Source organism: Hylaeus anthracinus, unplaced genomic scaffold (genome assembly GCF_026225885.1).
Source record: "Hylaeus anthracinus isolate JK02 unplaced genomic scaffold, UHH_iyHylAnth1.0_haploid 12001, whole genome shotgun sequence".
NCBI lineage: Eukaryota > Metazoa > Arthropoda > Insecta > Hymenoptera > Colletidae > Hylaeus > Hylaeus anthracinus.
Genome location: NW_026534348.1, coordinates 10,917,773 through 10,940,890, shown reverse-complemented (window position 1 = coordinate 10,940,890; position 23,118 = coordinate 10,917,773). Strand labels below are relative to the sequence as shown.

Here is a 23,118-nt window from a genome sequence, read left to right as displayed (position 1 = left end):
CTTTTCAGAATCCTGCCCTGGCACAGGGCAATAGGGATGTTGAATAATCAAATAAAATGAAAAGCGTTGTCAAATTTTTACAGCGGACTTGCTTTCTGTTTATTTGACCGTTACTTTTATGTCTCGTTTAATTCAGCTTTGAAGTTACGTTTACACTCGACGGTGCACCTTCAGTTTAATTTCCTGTGGAGACTCGTTAAACAAAGATATCACTTCACTCGTTGCAGTCACTCCGACATTTTTTTATAAAACCCTCTGTATAATTTTCTCTGAAGTTGGAGGATTCTGGAACCCTTTGAAGCAGGAAACATCACGGAGTGGTCATCCATATCCTGATTCCGTCCTGAATTTCTTCTTCATGCAAGCAAGTGTAATCCAATAAAAAGACTCCAACACTTTCAACAGTTCCAGGATCTAGTGTTTACAGTACGATTGCCACGATTAATTTAAAATTTGAATTAGTACATTTATTTTATAAGAGTGTGACATTAGATCTCTCGATGTTAGACAAGCTTATGTGAATATAAATACCTCTTAATCACTCAGAACTGTATCGCTACTAATTAAATATTATTGTTACCGATGTATACGTATAATATTGTATTCTATTTTTGAAGTGGTCGATACTTAAGGCTAAAGCATAAATTAAAAATATATTCCTAGATTAAAATATTATCTCTATCTTCCATCAGGTTTGTCACCGAGGAAGGCCATAACTTTCACGAAGACACCGCCATCCCACAAATCGTCATCTGTTGAATTACGTTCCCTTGAAATTATCGTGTAATAAATTAAGGTTTCGAAACGCCTACTATTTCCTGGTACAGCCATAATAATGGAACGTATGGTCGCAGGTCGCGCAGGAAGAGCCCCATCGAAGGGCTCAGGCGATAATAAGTCCGGATAGCGATCGCTATTTTCGACGCATTAATTTTTCACCGCTTACGTATAGTCCTGTTAGGCTAAGCATGAATTATGAACACATTACGGCCGGGATACAAATTGATTTATGGTCGCTGCGTCGCTCCGTGCATACATAATATCCCTTGGCGATATTCTTCAGCGGCGGTGCAAGGCGGGGTCAGGGAATACGATTAATCTGCATAGCAGATCGCGTCAGATTCGCTAATAGCGCTTTTACGATATTCCGTCGCGAGCTTCGCTGTCTTTGGCTTCTTGACAAAAACCCGAGGAACGGCAAAAAGGATAACGCGAGGGTCGACAATTCGCGAACGATTGGCGCCACTTCGAAAACAGCTTCCCCCGTTTTCCAGGGCGACGACGAGTTGTAAATTTTTCCCAAGGATGGGGTGGATATTTTCAGGGAATAAAATGTGTAGGACGGAAAGCAGGAAAGGAGACGGTGATAAAAATTTGACGGTTGTAGAATTAGATTTACTTTCACAACAGAAATTTCATGAAAATATGGTGGATAATTTGCAAAAGAATTTTTCACGAGTAGGTATATTCTTTTGTTGGCGATCGTCCAAGTTGAAGGGATGAAAGTTCATAAAATAAAGCCTTGAAAGTTTAATATTTCTCCACTATGAGCTCTCTTTAATTTATATATGGTAATGAATTTAATTAAACAAAAATTATTTTTCTCAACCATTCGTTGCTCCCAACAGGAAATTTTTTAAACCTATCTCGAATTTATTTATTCGTTGAAGAAACGCCAAAATTAGAGATCGAAAGATCGGAAGAAATTCGCAAACATACATTTTTTGTCACACCTTCACACGTAAAGGAAGCAGTGGAGAAATAGAGGTTGAATTCCAGTTAACAATTGATATACTAAATTCACGACTAATGCAGCGACAATTAAGTGTGCAATATTCTCGCCCATAATGGCGATATCTTGACGAATTTCGCTCGAAACAGTGAAACAACGAGCCGACGGAAGGCGTTCTCGATCAGCGCTCGGTAACTGCGTGATAACGCGACCGAATTTTGTTTAATCTTCCCCGATTCCGTTCATTAATGGCGGGACGCATTCCGGATACGTTCCGCATGTTAATTACATGGCTATTAAATTGCCGGCGCGATCATTACCAACTGAAACGGCTGCCAATACAGCCGTTTCTAGGCGCCGTACACGCGTTAATGGGTGTCGTTGCATGTTCCATCGAAAGAATTAATTTGAGTTTCGCGTGACAAACCGAAATCGTATTTTTCCTCTGAATGCGCGCGCCCGTGCACGCTTTTCTCAGTCACTCTGGAGTAAAATGCATGTGGAAAAAGTAGGTTGAAAAATTTTTACTTAGCTCATTTCTTACAAGGAAAATCCTACGGTTTCATTTTTTAAAAAATGACTGTGACCTTGATAGAGCCTCAGCATCCGGATAAAAAAAGCAATAGTCATATAAGATAGTCTCCCTCGAACCTTCCAACTTTTTCCTGTAAGATTTTTCTGTATCCACGATAATTGAGGAATTGTCGGTTTCGCTGCCTCACCCTGTATATTTCCAGAATCAATGTTCCTTTCTTTTATGGGTTGGTAATATAGGGCGTTGGGTCGATAGGATAGATTGCATCGTCGGTAATGTATAAGACTTTGTTGATAAATACACTGGTCAATTAGGGTTCTGTATTACCGAGTTGTACCGACGGAATGTACTACGTTATCGATGGTGTATTTGCACTACTTATAATGTATTCCACATTATTAAGTTGTTACGATTTTATGCAGTCTAGACTTGTTTCGTTACAAATATCCAAACTTGCTAGAGAAAAGCATAATACACAGTAGAGAGAGTTATTGATTGGGTCAAAAATGAAGCATGTTAGGATATTCGCAAATTCAAAAAATTTTGAAACAATGAGCAGGAGCACAGTAGCTATTCCATAACATACACCCATTTTTCGCTGCCGCTGTAATATGGTTTGGGAGGATGGAAGCACCTCTTGAAAAAAATACAAGTTTGTTTTTTTCAGGGTATACCTGCAGTACAGTGAGAGGTATTAAAAAAAGTCCTTTACAAAAGTTGTATTTTTTTTTTTTTTTTTTTTTTATAAAATCCATACATGCAAAACCACCCTCCCACCAGTAGGAATTTTATACTCCACTTTATCTACATTTCTCAATTTAGAATCAATTAAAAAACACATACATAAAATTCTTTCCCCTCAAAAATAATCCAATCAGAATTCCAATAAATATTTATTCAAGGACAATTGAGCATCGTGTCAATTTTGGAAGCACGTCCACTCGAACCGAATGTTAAGAAACAAACCTGCGAAACAACTTTCCTGACCTCAATTCTCTCCGTTCTCTATTTCTCAGTGTTGATCAAATTGGCTTCCTAGGGGCTCAATTTCAACTCGACTATCCGATCCAGTCGAGTGATTTTCACCGAACGTTCGTTCCTCAACGATTTCACTTTTTTTATTTTCTCTGTCTATCTTCTTCGTTCACCTGGAGCACACACAACGACGCGTGTCGCCATTATGATAGAAATCGAAACTTCGTCGCCGTAGGAAGTGACTTTAACAGGGGCGCAGTCGAAGCGAAATTGATCAGACATCCGTCCACGCGAAACGGGCCTGAAAAGAACGCGACAGGAGTGAAAGACAGTTAATGCCCACTACATCTGTCAAACCCTTGAACGTATCGCGTAGACGTCACGCGATTCGATACCGTGCGAGTGTAGCTCCTCGTTGGAGGGGCTAACGCGAAATTGAAATGTGTTCCTGGATAGCGATCGTCTGCAGCATCGCGAACAAAGTGGCTCCGTTGACAGGTTACTCGACACTTTAAACATTGCACGGAGATAGGGATGACGTTTTGCAGATGAAACTACTGTTGGAAGGCGCTGGAATGGTGGAAATTATTGTTATCATTGTATTTGACGATGTTTCGCGAGTTTGTTTTAGTTTCAACCTGTGAGAAAGAGTTCTGCTATATAGGGCTTGTCAAAATGATGCTTCAAGATTATGTTTCTTGTTAAAATACATTGCCATGGGATAGGTAGAATTTTTACACTGATTTTAAGATAAATGAAGGATCAAAGAATCGAAATTAAAAGTAAACGTGAAAGTAGATGTCGTTTAAGTGCCCACTTCGATTTCACTGTCGAATTTTAGTACCGAAAAATAAAGCCTCTTTTCCATTTAGGAAATCCTATAATATGAATTTTAATATTTTACAATCACGTAGTGGCGCGTGCTTCATCATAATTTTCTATTCATCATAGTATTTGATGGCCGCAGATTTATACTCAAAGACTCGCCTTGCTCGATTTGCAAGAAGACTATAAACACTCTTATTTTTACACTCTACAATCTTTCTACTATCCATTCCTTCTCCGCAAGAATTGAGAACCTCTCACAAACGACTTCAACCATGCAAATTCAACAACCCTTTTCCCATCAAACGTCAACCGATCCACCACGGATAAAATTCCCGAAAAATCTTCGCTGCGATAAAAACAAAAACAAAAAAACCGTGAAACGACGGAATGATAGCAAAGAAATGGGTGGCGAAGGCCACGAGAGAGACACGCGTGACAGGGATGACGAAAAAGGTAATCCCGACTGACAGAAATCCAGTCGCAGGGGAGAGAACGTAGAACGCGACAGAGAGTCATTGACTCCGAAAACTCTGTTACCGCCCCTGTCCCCTCGGGGTGTTCGATGATTAGATATTCCCCTCTTTCGCGCGTATTTCCGAAGGATTCGGCGTTAAGTAGCAAGGCTAACTGGACCCATCGACAATGGCCGCAATTCGCTTGAACAGTATTTTGCGGCTCGATCATTGTAGCGAGCTTTTTTTCACCTCTAGGTTCCAAGGGGATGAAGATAGCGAGGACCCTTATGGCTCACCAGGGTGCAATTCTGATGGGGTGGGGGTGAAAAACGAACAACGTGGCGTACACAAGTTCTTCGTAGCTGCAGTAACGTAAGTTGCAGGCTGCGTTAAAAATGTATTTGTCTTCAATTTTCCGCCATTATTTGCCCACGCGCTCCAGCGACCGGAATTTATTATTGCATCGCTCGTTAAACAGCCGGCTGTTTGTTCTTTCGCGCGCGCGCGCGTTTTCACGAGCAAGTTGAACGTTCTGCAATGTTTCCGTTTAGAGGAGATCGGCCGAAACGAGGACTCTTCAATTCGTTCAATGGATATCGATAATGTCGGTAATGTATAAGCTCCGGCAATTAACAACCCTCGATTGCCAGGGCGGGGTTCAAATGATACGCGTTGCCTATTCAAAATTGTAACCGATGGCCACGATTGCTTCAAGCTTTGCGAGATCTCTTCAGACGACGGAAATAATTGAAATCGATTAGCACTGATTCTTAACGGTGAAGTATTAACCTCTTCGAATTATTCTCATTGGGATACGATCGGGTAAATTTGTTGATCGTATATCCGGTTCTCATGAAAAATTATTAACCAGAAATCAATTTATCGATATACTCTTTTGTATTATAAAATAATCTTACATTTTCCCATGGCTGAACACCGAGTTTCTTTAATTACTAAAACATCCTATAATCAGGATCTTATCACATGAAATATTCAGCTCAAGAATTTGTAATTGCATTTCGTAGATAATAAACGTTCACCTCGGTTATAATGTGCCACAAAGACGCATGCTCGATCTTTAAGATGCAATACCGAGTTTGTTACGCACTTCCTTACATCAATTTTACAAATTGTAGTTTCACGAGTCCATGTAGCGTTATCGCGATACAAAGTGTACAGGGTGCTTCGGTAACTTCGTTGCTTGGAGTTCGTCGAGACTGTATTAATGATATCGGCATAACTTTCCAGTAGAACTTCGCGGGCATGAAGTGGTCTTTCATCCTGTACAGAGAGGAAGATCATGCTCCTCCTGAAAGGTCGAACTTGCACCTCCTAAGAATCTTACGCAGACCAAGTTCTTATTAACCGGAATATTTCCTGTCATACTGTTAACTCGTTTCCCTTTGCAATTCTGTTCCGTACCGCCGTTACAATTTTCTCCTACCTCGCGCCGTAGTCTCGCCATAAGTTTCAACGTGTGCATTATTCCGAAAATTGTTTCTGGGGAAGCTCATTCAGGGTAACAAGAGTTTCGAAACGATGCAGGAGTTTACCACCGTTTTCGTTTTAAAGTCTCGGGGTACTTGGCAATTGATCGAGTCAAAATAGCGTTAGAATTCCTCTTTCCCGAGCCTCGTTTACCTTCTACTTCTTCCCTTTTGTGGAATAATCAAGGGCAGGACGTGAATTTGCATGAATTTTGTTGAGAATTATAGAGGATATACATTTAAAGTATATGGGATTGCATATCTTTGTTTCACTGGAAGAAATAATTTAATCTTCTGGGATTAGATTTAGGGATGAAGAAAATGTTGAGGACTAGAAGGCTAGACGAGCCTCACTTTTCTTGGTAGTTTGTTCATAATTTCAACTTTCATGCAAGGTTTACTTCGCAGTGTCTATAATGAAAAGAATGTTTTAAATTTTCTCTCTAGTCTTTACTGTCAAAAATATGTTGTCAATTCTCATTATTTTCTTACTTCCACTGTCATGAGAAACAGAATCATCCACGTTTGCGACGTTTAAACGAGCTTTCATGGAACCACAAATTCACGCTACATAAACAAACATATAATTTTACCGATAACTGAAAGGATTTATATTTCAAGACTTCGTTTCAGTATTCATCGGTATTGCAACTTTTCAGTCAATCTAGAGGTGACGAATGTCCCCGTAAATCTTTCAACAGAACTTCAAGCTCGTCGCGATGTATTCATGGCAATATTTCGCGGTGGATCGAACTGTATATTCTATTGTTCTTATCAGAATGAAATTGACAGGCAAGGTTTAATGGACCTTTTGTAATCTCTGGAAGCTGCGGCACCGATGGACCGCGTATTGCCATTACGACACGAGAATTGATCAAAACTCGTCTACGGTTTTTTGCATTGTCTATCGTCACCCTGACAGACACGAGTCGTTCATCATCGAATCGCCGCTGGGAGATACGCGCGCGCGTATACGTGTCACCGTCTGGAAGAAAACTTCCATTGGCGGCCACTCAATCTTGTTTTTTTTTTTTCGGTCGCGGCGCTGTCTGGCATCGAGTGCTGTTTTTCGTGGGTTAATCGAAACTTCCCAAGGGGTAAGAATGATCGGTCATATTCGACAGACCGAACGACGACAGATGTCCACCGAATTCCACGAAAAACTTTCGACGATTGCTCGCTCGCTCGCGAGTTCTGGTAAACGAAATTGAGCGGAGAATGGGCAAAAAGACAGCGTAGGTTTATAGTCCAGAGAAATGCTGGTCTTAATCAGTAGAGATTGAAAATTTGATATTTATTGGTTTACAGGAAAGTGAAAGGAAAATAGATTTACTCATTTTTGGAACGAGTTAATGGACGGAAAGAAATATATCTTAATACAGATAGGAGAATGTGGAATACGATCTCAGAAATGTCTATTCTTCTTGGAACTATGTATTTACAGAATAGATTTTTCCATTATTGTATGAATTGGTAATGTAGAACATACAGTCGAGAGGACAGGTAGTTTTGTTGGTAATGTAGTAGTCTTTGTCGATAAATCGATTGATCAATCAGGGTTCTATATTACCGAGTCTTACCGACAGAATGCACTACATTATCAACCGTGGACACTACCTTGTCGACTGGGTACCTTCCTTTTCGGATACTATACTCTGCAATATTAGTCACTATCACCCCAAATGCAATATCTCCTCTGATAAATAAAAGTATTGACAAAAAACGAATTTCTGCCACCAAGATTAAGGTACATAGGGGGAATGAAAGACTGTTGATTACCCGGGACTTTAGCGATCCTGAGGGTGATAGAAGAAATAGGGGGACCGAGGGTTGTGTACCGTAGTTGGGGCAAACAATAAAATGCGCATATCGACAGTCTTCGGTTGCATGGAACAGTAGGTCGCGGCGAGTCGAGGGTTGGGAAACTGCGATTCCCCAGGCACCGGAGCGTTCGCTCGTGTTTTTCGTAGTCAGTCTCGTTAGAAGGCAATTTTTATCGACAACGGGGGATTTTTACAGTCGCGGTCGTGCAACCCAACATTTCGACCGTGGCCGTCGCTCTCGTTTTAACGTAGCAGCTCCCACGGGGCGCGCCGTGCACGCCGTCGTTGGCGGAATTACATTTTGTTACGTGCTTCTCGCGCGCTTTTTCGCCTGCTTTGTAAACGCGATACGTGTCGCTATTCGCATACCTCCCTTCGACGGTAGTCAAAAACCTCGAAAAGCTGGCCGAAAGTATTCTTCTGAACTTCAAAATCTGTTGTTATTTTTGTTCTGTTACTCTGTCCTACATCGGGTCAATAAAAATAACTCTGTTAGCTGTTAGTTATCGACGGAGGAAATTTTGAAACGAAGTGCGCACTCTTTTACATATCGAACACAACAGTAGTAGTCGAACTAAAATTAAATTAAATAGTGGCAAATACTCGTTGAGACTGTGAACTGAATTTTAGAATTCTGTTTTAAAGACAACGTTCTTTGTGGAATTTTGTATCGAAATTCTGAATGAGCCTCTAATGATACTTGACTAGTCGATAACAGTCTCACCAGTACATTGCACAAGAAGTCCAAGTATACAGAATAAGTTTAATAATTGTCCAAGTTCACGAACAAATAAACTTCTTCCTAATCTCGTTTCCAATTCTTCACGCGAAATTTGACGGTTGAAATGCAACAAAAACAATTTAAAAATTGACGTCCCCGATAAAGCTGCTCCGTTGCATTATTGTTTCCCGTCTTTGCTTCCAACTGACCTCAGGTGACTCAGTTGGGAAAAGTCATCCTGAGGTTAATCCACCGTCGTCCATTCGGGCTTTGTCGTGAGCGCAATCGTTCGCGCGTCGCGAAGCGAGGAAACTTGGCGCAACAATCGATGGGAAGCCCGAGATTGCTGCCGAGGAAAATTGTTGAGAGGCTTTGTGACGGTTTTCACGGTATACGTGGCGCGTGTGTACGTGAAAACGGAATTCCAACGGAAACCACCAGATTCGCGACACCCGGAGCATGTCGTCTTTTGCGTGCACTCTTGTGACGTCATAGGAAATGGCATTGCGGGATACCAATCCCTGTGATTGTGTGTAAATTATTGCGCTCTAAATACTGGAAGGTAACTGTTAATTGTATGTGTAGAGAATGCCCAATAGCAGTGGCAATTGTGGCAATCAAATTGGAAATATACAGTAATATTGTTTTTTATTACCTGATTCTGTGAAAATAATTAGCAACATATCATATTTAGTATGAAAATAAATGTAAGATATATGTAGTCAGTTCCATAAATATTCGTACCCTCTGTGTCTATTCCAGGAATTTGTTTAAATTAAATGATAGGTTTGATGTTTTCAAATAAAGTTTTCATTATATGTATACAAGTGTAAAGTTTATCCATGTAAATATTTATAATGAAACATTTATTTGGAAACATCGAATCTATTATTCAATTTAGATAAACTTCTTTAATAGACATAAAGGGTACGAATATTTACAAGACTGACTGTATATTTAGTATATCTAGAAATTGATTGAAGTATCAATTTCCCAAATCTTAAACAATGTAACAAAGCCAAACCACAATTTACACGAAACGATTTTCTCATTGGCCTTGCTTCGACCAATCCAAACCCTTGGAGTTACCAGAGGTCAACACCCAGTACCAGCACCTCATCTAATATGTTAATTGCCTTCTTCAGGAACGTACAATATGTCAAAACAAAAACTCACAGTATATACACAGTGCAATTCTCCAAAATAATATTCCAAAGCATCGGCGGAGTAGCCCAGTTCTCGGGACGCAGAGGGTGCCTTTAATTCCAAACAAATAGGTTAAAAGATATAAAGGCGCGAACAATACGGTGTTCCATCGCGTTCAAACAGCGAATTGGCGAAATTAACGAAACAGCCACTTGGAGAAAAGTAAATAAAGGTATGATTCCGCTTTAATCGCGTCGCGCCGGGGAACGACCGCAAGCCACAAAGGGAGGTTAATTTCCGCGCGTCGGATTCCCCCTCGAAAAAGCGTGGAACACCGCCACAAATGATACCGCGGCTGAAACTTCGACTCGTTGAAAAATTTACAACGCTACCCGAGCGGGGGGCGTGCCTTTTCAAGGGAGGAGCGCTTCCTCTCTGACGGTTCTTCCTGCTCTTTGATCCCGTAATCAGCCCTTTGTTCTCAGCTACTCCGATACGTTTCCCTTGTAAATGACTCGGGCGACTCGAGCGTTCCTTTTATTAAGCATGCAAATATGAAATCGCTGGTATCAGTCGCATCTAAGGGCGAACCCTCTATCGGTGTTCGACGCGGGGGTCGGTTTCGTCGCGGATTTCACCCTCTTGCGGTTATCCGCGCCACCTCGAACGCCGTCGCCGCAGGAAAATTCAGCTGGGAAAGTTTCTCAACCTCCGCCGTGGATCGCACCGAAATTTACACAATGCGGGGGGCGAACTTTTACCGAAAATCCGCGGCGAAAGTTTCGCGTCGATGTGAACGCGTTTCAAAACTTCGTTAATTCTTTGGCAGGAGGGGGAGTGTTATATTGGGGTGAAATAAAGCTTTCAAAATTGTGTGGGTTATTTCTTGCGTGAAGTATACAACATTGAAGGGTTTTTAGTGTGGATTGAGAATTTATTTAAGGAATTAGGACATTTTTCAGGGTGTACAGGAATTATAATCTACGAGTATAAATGAATTGTAAATCATAGAAGAATAGATTCAATCTTATATATGTGTAAAATATAATTCACGAACACAGTGCTATAGCAGACATGATACTAAATTTTATCTTCTCTAATTTAACATCATTTCATTTATTTAAATTAGTAGGTGTGACTATACATCTTTGATATCTCGATTTTTATCTTATGCAACTGTACGCATACTGTCACAATCAAAACGATCCCAAAAACTCTGATCGAAACGTTCACATGAAATATACGATGGGAACAGCCCATTAGGTTCCCAAATTGGATTTGTTCCCTACAAGCATTCATTAAGCACGAAAAGGTTTCCTTGCGCGAATTTACTAGTTTAGCTAGGAAAGTTCTTTGGCTCCCCACCCATCCGTGGTGGCACCCGCTGTAATTTACACAATGCAGGGGCAAACTTTTACAAAAATCCGAGGCGAACGTTCCGCGGCGTCGATGTAAACGCGTCCGAGTCTTTGTTAATTCTTTGGCGAGAAGATTCACTGGAGAAGGGCACTGGCTGATATTAAACGAGTAACAATTTCAGATAGGAATCTGAGGCAGTTCGGGAGCGTTCGAGCAATTTAAATTTAGATTGAAACCGCCAGATACCTGGTCGAAACTATTGCTTGGGAGATACCGAAACGAAGCTTAATAAATTGTCTTCTTCTGTGTTTAATTGTACGTGGTCGGGGTTCAAAGAACGATACTTTCATACAGGAGGATGTGTGTAGGTTCCATTTTAAATCTGGGTTAAGTTTGGGTTATGCAAATAAAATGTACGAAAAATCATTTAAAACGTATAAATATTATACGAGGCCATGTGTCGTAGTTGAGGAATTTTAAGAAAAAATAAAGTTCCTTTTTATTGAGGTTCCGTAAAATATCACTGATGGAAATCATCCAATAAAAATTAAATATTCTGCTCATAATATTCATAAAATTAAAGCGTATACTACTTTTTAGTACAAATTGAATGTAAATAAAATAGACTACTACTCGTTCATATAACTTCTTAATGGATATGCATACGTCCTTCACCGTTACAATATCACATAATTTAAATTAAAAATTTCAGATTCAAGTAGCGCATCGAATAAAACTATTTTGAAGTATATAGAGTAAAATGATGGGACTTGAAGTTAGCAGTGCCGTATGGAATCATTGGAACGGAAAGGGTTAATGGGAGAAGCCACCATAATGTTAATGCGCGGGGAAATTTGCATTTATTTTGCCGCCGAACACGTCGAACCGACCCAACTTTACGGAATTGTCGAATCGTAAACAGATGAAACTTTCGGACCGAGCCAACTCATTTTCAATTTTACCAAACTTTCGGGGCATTTGCAAAACCGGGACCGAAATCACACGGACGCTCGAACGATTGCGCTTCGTTATCTACCGGCACAACACTGTTTGCAAAATGTAAACACGATACGAGTATACAAGACGCATCCGACCAGGAGTTGAGCAATTTATTTAATAAACGTAGTTTCGTGAAACATTGTGCATTTTTGGGATAACCATTTTCAGTTGTTGATCGATTTTGTTGTTCGTGTTATTAGAACGAGCTGACCTATAAAATTTAGAGTGATGCAGACATGTACAGTTGGAGAATTAAACACGTATTCGAGGCTTGAAGTTTCCAAACATTTATAAGTGTATTGTAAGTTATACATGTATAACACAATTATGTAAGCTGACGTAATTCAACAAAATATTCTATTATTAAAATGTCGTTGCTTCAGATTCTCTGTTTAACTTTCATTTTTAATAATTATGACTTGCACTATCCTATGCGACAAAAACTAAACCTTTAAAAAGTTCTATATATAACACATTAAAGGTTTAGTTTTTGTCGTATAGGATAGTGTAAGTCATAATTATTCAAATTGAAAATTGAACAAAATATCTGAAGTAACGACATTTTAATAATAGAATATTTTATTGAATTATGTTAGCTTACATAATTGGTTCTTACCTGAACGCGAAAACATTGGACTTTAAATTTTACACTTGCAGTTACGAGTAACTACAATATCTACAATAAATAGATAAAAGTCGTAACTATTCATTAGAAAAGTGATCGTTGCATCCTTTCACATATTACTCTAATAAAATCCAATTGCAACAACATATTTATATCAATATAAATTTATATCAATTGGGTAGGTTCACGAGGCACCCCTAAAAACAAAGACACCAAACATAATCAACAGGGAATCTCGCCATAAAGACGACAAACACATCTTCTATCGAATGCTCGGTATCCCCTTAAATCATTCATGTTTTCATATTCACCATCCTCCTTGCAAAAATATCATGAAAATCTGAGGTGAGGCTGAGAGCCTCGAGACACCCCTTTAGATTCGCTCCGTGCAAACAAAGGGAGCGAAATATGGGGATCGAAGCGATCGAGGAGATTATCGGACAGTGATCGTGATCGGTTGGACGCGCAGGCGCGCGTGTTTCGTGGTACGATCGATGGCAGGGACGCTGTCATGTGTTTGCGTTTGTCGGAGACCCGCACGGGATTCAGGTGAAGCAAGATAATCCTCGGTGAAAGCCACTTACGGAGTGGTGTATGGTACTTTAACTTGTTATTATACAAGTTCTCGTGCCGGCGCTTAAATAAGCTTGCGGCTACGGTGAAAAGGGGACGAAAAACGGGGCACGCCTTAGCTCGGCGCAGCGTGAAGATTTAACGAACGCTTAACGAGCTGTTGGTAACTGAAGAAATAACCTTGGCTGTCGAGCTAAGGAATCTAGTTATCATCTCCTCCCCTGGAGAGAATCATAATTACAATGGGAAGCCAGGCGCTAAGACAGACACTCGTGGGGCTGTGAATTCACCTTTGTTTCTCTTTTGTTTATTTATTAAGCTTCCCTTGTCGGAAGGCGTTTCTCAAAAGCGGGCGTCCCTTCCTCGCAGAAGGGTAAAGAACGTTTGAGAAAAAGGATCAAAGTAAACAGAGTGGAAGTCTCGAAGTTGTTATGTAAAAATTAACATCGATTAAGTTCACTTTGGACAACGATGCTAACAAGTTGGTTCGTTTATTTAACAAGGGATATTATTGTTGAAGGGTGGAGGGAAAAACGAAAGACGAGATCAATGGGAATGAATAAGAAACTGTAGGAGGAAGTGTGTCAAAATTAGCATAAATTAATTGGAGCCTGTATGGACTTGGAGTTCAGGAATATTTGTTTCTAAAGGTGGGTAAAGGGCGACAAGACCAAGAGGTCTGTAATGGAAACTGTTTAATATTTCGAAATGAAAATAACTTGGCTACAATTTAAGTAATCGTACAATAAGTATGATTAGTGATGAAACACATCCCCTTCTTAAAAAAGACTGAAATAAGGAATGAAGAATCTAGGTCAACGGATCTGAGTAATAACCTGTATATTACTAAAAATGGTCTTTCATTAACTAGAATGAAGATAATGAAGTTAACGGTTACCTGGTTTAATTATTTAATAGCGGAGTGTAATCCTTTCTTAAAGAATGCTGGAAAGAGAAAAGAATAACACTGAGAAGATTAACGGACTTCAGGTAGAAATTATTCAGTATGTGGAAATTAAACTGGGTAAGTAGATTGGAAAGAATGATAAGAATCACTGTCTGGCTTATTTCTTTATTACTAGAAGACATTCCTTTTCTCAAGAAGACAAGGAAGACAAGGAAAACATAAAAATAAATTCAGTAGGTTTAAATTAAATACTGAGTTAGAGAATATCTTTTTCTCGAACAAGACTGAGAAAAAAACCAACAAACCTCGACTAAATGTGAATACAACATGTACAAGTAACAAAATTGGAAATAAGGTTACAATATTAAAAGCTACCTAGTTTATTTATTTAATAACAGGAGATGGTACTTTTTCAAAGAAGAGCAAAATAAATTATTTTGCGAAGAACGTCGACGCGGATGAAGCAGAGTATGCACAAGGAGTAAGAAAATTAACGTTACGAAGAAAAGTACACGCCTCTATTTGTTTATTTACCAACGATCATGTCCAAGAATCTCCTAGACCGTAAACGACGAATTACACATTTTCTATGATTCAGCCGCGTTCAGCTGCAGATTTTCAAAGAGAGACAGGTGGAGGGACTCTAATTAACAACAGGTTGTTTATTCTCTTATTGCGAGTCGTGGAAACGTTTAACGGCAATCTTTTCTTTTGTTTCCGCGAAGAAAAAGGTTTTAATTCCGAAACTCTCACGCGGCGGGTAATGATAAATGACCGCAACTGCGTAAAACTGTAAACTGTGTTCCAGACGTCCAGCGGTTCGCAGTTTCTGCCGAGAAATTATACGCGAAAGTGTCGCACAATTTGCAGCCCCGACCGGCGTAAGAACCGCAAGTATAATGTAGTTTTATTGCGCGTGCAACTCGAGCTGTCACAACTTTCGAATTGTCCTCGTTCGTCTAAGCTCGCTCCACCGCTAGGGCTGCAACTTCTTGATGAAACTTCCCCGAATTCGAATATTCGAACACTTTGGAAGTTTTATTACACAGGGTAGTAAAGTTCTAATGTCATTCGAATTATTCAGCCTTCCATTATTTGGGCATTAAAATATTTTGTAGCATTTTCACTGTCGCGTGTATTATAAATTAAAGATCATGGGTCTTTTGCATATTTTGTGATCATTTAATGTATTTCTTCGAGTGTATTCTATGAAAAGTTTCTGTTTTGATAAAGGAAAACTAAAGTGCTTTTTTACATTCTCTTCCTTCTCTTGTATTGATTTGTATAATCTTTTGGAAGTATTCTTTATATACTTGTAATACATTTAGATTTTTGGACTGCAAGCCACGTTCCGTAACGGTAAACTGCTGCGCATTAACAAAGTACAAAAATGGCTATGGCTGGGGAACTGGGTCAAATGGGGAACATGTTTATATGAACTTTTTTCATCGTTTTTGCTTCCCCAATCCACCACCGAAGTGGGTCCCGCATGTTACGATGCCCCCTGTATATATGAATATCGATCAGCTTTCGATTGAATTTATAAAATCGGGAAGTTTTTGTCTGTTTATGAAACGGTATATAATTATAGCGAGTATTTATATTCTATACATGAAAATTGCTGATCACCCTCCTCACTTCTTCCTCCTCAGAAGAAATGTTAGAATAATAATATTTTAGTAGTAACGCTTTAATACTAATATTACAATATTACTATTCGAATACCGATACTCCAATTATAATATTAAAATGATGACATTTAAAGAATAATCTCACAATACAGATATTCGAATAGCGGTATTTAAATATTTATATTTCAACACTCAATTATTGAAATATTCGAATACCAATATTCCAATTGTAATTTAAAAATGATCAAATTTGAAGAATAATATCATAATACAGATATTCGAATATTTATATTTGAATATTCAAGTATTCGAAGTCGATTCATAATATTCGTACGCCCATCAAACATTTCAACTTTCGATTATTCGATAATCCTAATCCTGTTCTTGGTTTTTCCCGCTCGAATGTCGAGCAACAAATCGACGGATTTCTTTATCGTCTTCGTCCACCCGAAGCTCTCGGTGCTCGAATCTTCGAAACTTCGGAACGCGTTCCAAAAAGAAACGCGTTTGCCACATTCGATACCGAGTGGAAGAAAATGTAGCCGCGTTTTTCACGAACGAATAACCCGGGAAAAGTCGAGGACCGTAGGGTTGCGCGACATGTGTCAGAGTGCGACGAGAAATATTGACTTCAATATTTATAGAAGCGAATCTCGGGATCCAAGAGCGCACTGAGGCATATTCGATGGAGAATTTGCACACTGGAAAAACAAATTTCAATACTTCCGGTTGCACATCGATTTCTCACTGAGTGACTCCTCTAGATAGGTAGCTGCAATTTCATTGTGTTAATTATGCGCGATTTGAAATTTTCAGAAGATTCATTGTGAGAAATCGTTTTGATTCTGTAAGATTATTTAATTAATTTCAACGTGTACGACCTTTATTATACAGACTTTAATTTCCTTAATAAAAATACAAGAACCATCATTATCCATCGATCAAGTTTGCTCAAAATCTAATCGGACCTCGAGTACTTTCCGAATACTTCGGGATACACACGTTTAAGATGATTTAATAATAAATAGCGAACTATCCCGCAACTTGTGAACTGCTGAAGTACAGAGCCACGATAATTGCATGTAAAGTTAGAAAATTGCTGTTCAACGAACTGAGCCCACAAATAGGCGCTAGATTGGATCATCCTATCCTAGACCATCAAAGCCATAGTCTCCTCGTCGAGTGGACTGGAAGCAGGTTCCATTAATTATGAAGTGCATCAGTATTGGTTCCGATTAGTTACGCAACCAACCACAAAGGAACCTGTTCCTGCTAAACCGCGATGGACACTTCGCGTGCGTCTATCTCTGCGTGAGATTCAACGCGCATACACGGGGTTTGGTTTATGTCAAAGCCTGGACTGCCGGTTCTACTGTCGTAGGACTTTCGGCTGGACACAGAACATACATATATTGGATCGAGGATCGGTGGAAAGTGGGTGTCATTAGCTATTCTACGCATGGGTCGAGGAAAGAGTCGACTCGGGAGACCTTCAATCACGTGTGCTGCTGAGGAGAACGTCCTTGATCAGGGCTCCGTGCTTGCACAAGGAATTACCTCCTCAGAATTCGATAGCATTTAGTGAAATGATTTAGTGAAATTTTTTCGTATCATGGTGGTAGCGTTTGCTTAGATAATTCAGAATAAAATCTGCAAAATTCAGTATCCTCCGCATGTATAGTTTATTAAGAGATATATTATAACGAAAAAAGAAAGATCTCTATGACGTGTTCATTATATTATGTATTCATCCTTTCTTAAAATAATATACATTCCTTTTAGCAATAGATTTACTAGTTCCAATCATTTCAGAAACATTATCATTGCTAAAATATTTATCGTACTTCCCATAGAATTAATCTCATACTGAAAAATATATAATCAATTTATACCAAAACAAAATAGTATAGCACTGAAAAAATATAGGGTTTGCCTTCTCAAATTTGTATAGAATTTGTCGATGAAACTCGAAGCTAAAAATCAGGTACGTGATATTATAATTCTCGAAGCGAGTCACGAACCAAGAAACTTCAAAATTTTTCTACAATGAGTGGCTTTGATCTAAGCGCGGTTATTTGCAGGGGATCTGAAACGTCGGGGCGAGCAAATACAAAGCGCAGAAATCGAGAGGATTCGCAACGGAATAATTTCCGTGGCGTCCCCTTGTTCAATCCGAGGGAACGATTTTAAAATCCCGAGGATAGCGTTCGACTGGCTTGAGCCCCTTACACGCACGAGTTGCTTGAGCTGCAATCAATAAGAAGTCGAAATTGCTTCAGCGATTGCCTCGGGGCGGGTAACCAGGGGTTCGAGGTCGAGGAATGAGAAGAGACCAGCGATTCAGGCAGGAAGAAAAATCTGCATTTATCATCTGCGTGTAAGCAGTGTGGGGAAATATCCTCCATGCCCACGCGACGCAATCATGCGACCATTAGAAACAAAAGACTCTATCTGGTACGGAAGCGGTCAATTTCGTGAGACAAAAACATTTTAAAACCCTTTTTTCAATCTAATACTGTGGAGTAGATTTATTCTTTTTCTTATAGGATTATATTTCCTTTATTCTTTCCCTTATGTCGTTATATCTTCTTTATTCCTGCTTTTACATCATTATATTTTCTGCATTCCTTTCCTTATGCCACACATTTGTCCACTTTTGTTTTGATATGATCACGTTTACTCTAGTTCATACAATTTCTTCATTTCTCGATTATCAATGAAACTGTAAGTAAATGGAATTTTATTTTACAACATCAAATTTCAATCATCTTCGTACTTCAAATGTAATTGATTCAGTATTGGATAGTTTTAACAGTAATCAGTTGAACAATGTGGAGAAAGGCCGTCAATGACACAACGAAATCACGATCTACCACGTAACGAATTCTTCCGACTCAATCAAACTCGTCAGTCCCAAGGGCCACTCTAATTAACTAACACAAAGGCAAACAATCAGACCCACCGATGTTTGAGTAGAGAAAGGTATCCATTACTAGGGCTTTCATCGTGCCAGAACGGAGCTTCGACTCTCGGTTAGTCTTCTGACCTAACGGCACGAAGCGTCAGCACACAAACTTATAACAGTCAATTCCATTAGCGGACGATTCAGTTTTGAATCCGTTTCTAATATCCTGGCCAGTTTGGCCATCCCGCGGAAATGCTTTACGAGCAGCCTCTAAAGAGGAGCGATAAAGTTAAGGAGGTCAAGCAGTTAAACTACTTTAAATTAAAGTTTCATCTGAAAATTAATTTCGATGTGATAAATTTAAGTCTGCCCGTTTATTATCTTACAATATTTATATGTGTCGTGGAGGGTGTTGACAAGTTGGAGTAACAACGTTACTCAATAATTTCAATAAATCCACAGAGTTGATCAATCCACAGAAGTTAATCACATCTCAATCAAACTCTTAGCTCCAGTAGAACAAAAATCGTGAAAACATCCATTAAAATGACTCTTAGCTTCCTAATCGTTTGTAAATTTTTGATTCTTTTTCAAGACATCCAATTCCTTTTTTACTGATTCGGCGTATCATTGACGACTTCCTAGCACTCGGTACCAGTCACAGAAAAAATTTGTCCACCCAAGAACGCCCAGGTTCAGCGACAATGTCTTTCGCAAGGACGAAGACTCGACTTCTCACGAGTTTTGGGAGATCGACAGGGATGCTAGAGGAAAAGTCGAGTATGAAGGGTCTTCGTCGCAGCGGGACTTCTGTTTGATCTTCGAAACACACTAGGGTCGCTTTAAACGTGCACGGATACACGCACACACGGGAAGCTCTCCCTCGGTAAGGGTGCGCGCGAGGGGCGACGGAAAACAAGTTTATGGCGCGGAATGGGAATTGGTGTCTCATAAAGCTGGCTCCGCACAGAGGGTTTTCTGTGTGCGATAGCTCGTTAATGTGCTTAGACCCACCATGCGTGAGGGTAAATCTGTGTTGCCTAGATATCTATGCCTGTGTGAGTCAGATGCTGTTACAAGGCTGCGCGCATTTATCGCGATTCTTGCCTTGTGCCTCCATAATTCCGAGTTTCTCGGTTAATCGCGATTTTCAGAAATTTTTTTGTGGAATACGTGCAGCTCAAGTTTCTAACAATTTCCTGATATAGGAGAATAATTCCAGCCTTGCTTCGGGAGTATAATTTACCGATGCAAGATGAAAACAGTAAATAAATTTGATATCTATTGCTCCTGCAAAGAAAGAAAAAGTTCCTGTAAAGAATTCTTTGTTTATTCTATGTACACTTTATGCGATATAAATTCTCTACAATATATATGTAATATTCAATGAGTGCAAACATACAGGGTGTCTCGTGACTGGTGGTACAAGCGAGTAGGGGACGATTCTACGCGAAAAATTGAATAGAAAATGTAGAATAAAATTTGTTCATATGAAGCTTTACTTTCGAAAAAAAATAAGTTTGAAAATAATTTGATACAAATAGAGTTCGTAACTGATACTAAGTGAAAGGAAAATAAAATAAATGTTTCACGTAGGAGCCTCTGATACGAATTGAAGATCAAACGGCACTTTTCGGAATGGGAAAGGTTCGATATTGGAGATAATGTGCCAATGCAAAACTTCGATATTTCCTTTCACTTTCTCGCAGCGAAACATTTAGATGTATACGAGACATCGGTAGTTTGAAAGATATTCTTTTCGTCGAGAATGTATTTCTATAGCGAACTGTCGGGAAAACGATCGGGGAAACGTGCAAAATGCAGTGTTTCGATGATCGAGCCCAGAGAATCGAGAAAAAGTGACGAGCGAGTGGATGTTTCCGTCGAAAGTAACTAGAGAGTTCCATTCAATAAACGTCAGTCTTGGCAATCCCTCGTCGCGTTTGCAGGTACTCAATACCGGAATTTAGCAACTTGCTTCCTGGATTTATTGCGGTAGAAGAGAAAAAATAGGAATCCAAGCATTCTAACAATTGTTCTTGTAATTCAGAACAAAGAATAATTAGTTCTATAATATAATCATTAAGGAAATATTGTAAGAAATACTGCGACATTATTGTTGAAATTTCTCAATGAAACAAGTGAAAGTAAGACGCAAATCTTGTCATCAACTTTCTAGGAAAATTCCAAAAGCAGAATTCTACAGGAAGAATACAGCTTTAAAATTCATTTAACACGATTTTCAGTGACTGCTCAACTCAGTACATCTGTTGTCTTTTGACAAATATCATTATGAATAACAGATAAAAAGCTCAGTTTTGCTATGTGTTATTTTTTATTTTGCAAACTTATCTCGGCATGAAAAGGTAATTTTAAACTGTACTTAAATTACAGTACAAATGAAATTCGAAGAACTGAATTTAATACAGATAAATTCGTAAAATAATACATGGTGCATGAATGAATTTCAAGAATCAACGCGAGCTTTGCCGATTTCGAATTTCGCTGGCAAAGGTAATGAGGCGCTTTCGAAACAGCAAACTCGCCACGGAACGAGACAAGGGATCCTTTTTACGCGATACATCGTCGGAAGGAGACTTTCCCGTGGTATCACGAAAGACGATAATAACGTTACGAGAGGAAAGAGAAAAAAAAAGGAAGTGACAGAACACGCTCTGGCGGAAACTTCTAATTTTCCATTCCCGTTCTTTCCACTCCGTCGCAACTGAACTCGGTTGCGTGTGTGTTACAGTTGCTTGAAAATGCACGAGAGATGCGGAATGGATATGGTCGTCGAAGCGTAAAAAGGTTAACGAATATGAACAATTCGAAGCCAACGACGCGGTATTTATGTTAACACGAATGTGTAAGTTTCATGATCGTATATTATTAATAGTGATTGCATGCATTCACCTGTTTCGTCAGATTGCTTTAAATGTTGGTTTGATTATGAAACCTTTATATTTATCGACGACTGTAATCATTCGCTTGTTTTATGAAAAAATATCGCTTCAAATATTCGTTTGTTTGTAAAACATTGATATTCATATTCCGAATGATGTTGGTCAGGTTTTTTGTCTACAAACAAATGAAAGAATCATAGTCGTCAAACAATGAATTTTAAATATTCTTTTTTTAATAATTCATCTGATGTATTGCAAACAGAACTAGGCCAGTGTAAAATTAAACTATGCATTCACTTTTAAATTAGTAAATGCAAACATTAGCTAGTAAGTATACACATGCATCGACTATACACTTTGACAGTAACATTTACACGAGGAAATAGAATATCGCGTTCAAACTTTCAGAAATAGGGGAACGATTAACTTTGGGGGTAAACCGCACGAAATTGCTCCCGTTAGGAAAGTGATCGTTCAAATTAGTGGACGAAGTCTACCGGGCTGGGATCGAATGTAATTTATCTAAAGTGTGTTCGGAAGCCTCGCAATTAAGAGGTCGTCGAACATCGCTCGTGAACAATAATTAAAGAAAATTGGATAATTCTTTCCAAGTAGGTACGGAGGAGAACTAATTTTATGATGCTGCCTGACGACCTTGAGCTTCAAATTATCCTTCACCGTACTTGCAGTCAATTTACTCTGATACTAAACGTCGCATACTAATGCATCATACGTATTTTTCCTATAAATTATCGGTATCGTTTGTCATTTAAGGGAATTGGAGTCTGAAATTTGCATGGAGATGCAATTTATTAAAATTGAATCAGGCATAATATCCCCAGTAGTGGGATATTAATTTGCCATGCAGGGTAGAGAGCATTTGAACTATTAACTCTATCAAATACAAGAAAACAGCATTCTACATAAAGCTGTCTTTTTGAATGAAACGTCAACTTCCATCAAAAATAGATCCATTCCTACAGATTATAAGTAATTCAACCCCAGTACATTTTTTCAGAGAGAAACGCGACGTCACCCGTGAATTTTCTAACCGTTCCAATATTTTTTCCTGCAAACTGCGAAGTCTGGACGAAAATAGGACATGTAATTCTAGCATAGCGAAAACAATATGTAAATGATCCGTCGCGATTGGTAGCCGAATCGTTATTTCTGCGAGGGTAAATATATGGTTGTTAAACAATTCAGGTGAACACGGATGTCCTTTAAACGTTTAAAAGGTCGAGTGGATGTATGGAGGCCTTTTGGTGCAGGAATTCAATAAAATGGATATTGACTTAGTAAGTATCGACAGTGACAACGCCCGGATAAACTGCGTTGCGCAAATTATGTAATGATCATTAAACACCTGTTTATTTAATGGATATTCGATAAAAGGGACGCGTCGAGCACGTTTGAACCTGCATGCACACGAGAAGCGTAATCAATAGCATGCGATATTAAAAATTCTTATATCTTTTCTCAGGTACTATTCTTGAAACAATCTTTTGTTTTTT

General features: G+C 39.1%; 1 protein-coding gene across 1 annotated transcript in view; it reads right to left on the bottom strand.

Moving 5' to 3' along the window:
- Positions 1-23,118, bottom strand: part of LOC128891349 (B-cell receptor CD22) — a 446,690-nt gene that overhangs the window by 71,030 nt on the left and 352,542 nt on the right. The gene's annotated exons all lie outside the window — the stretch shown is intronic.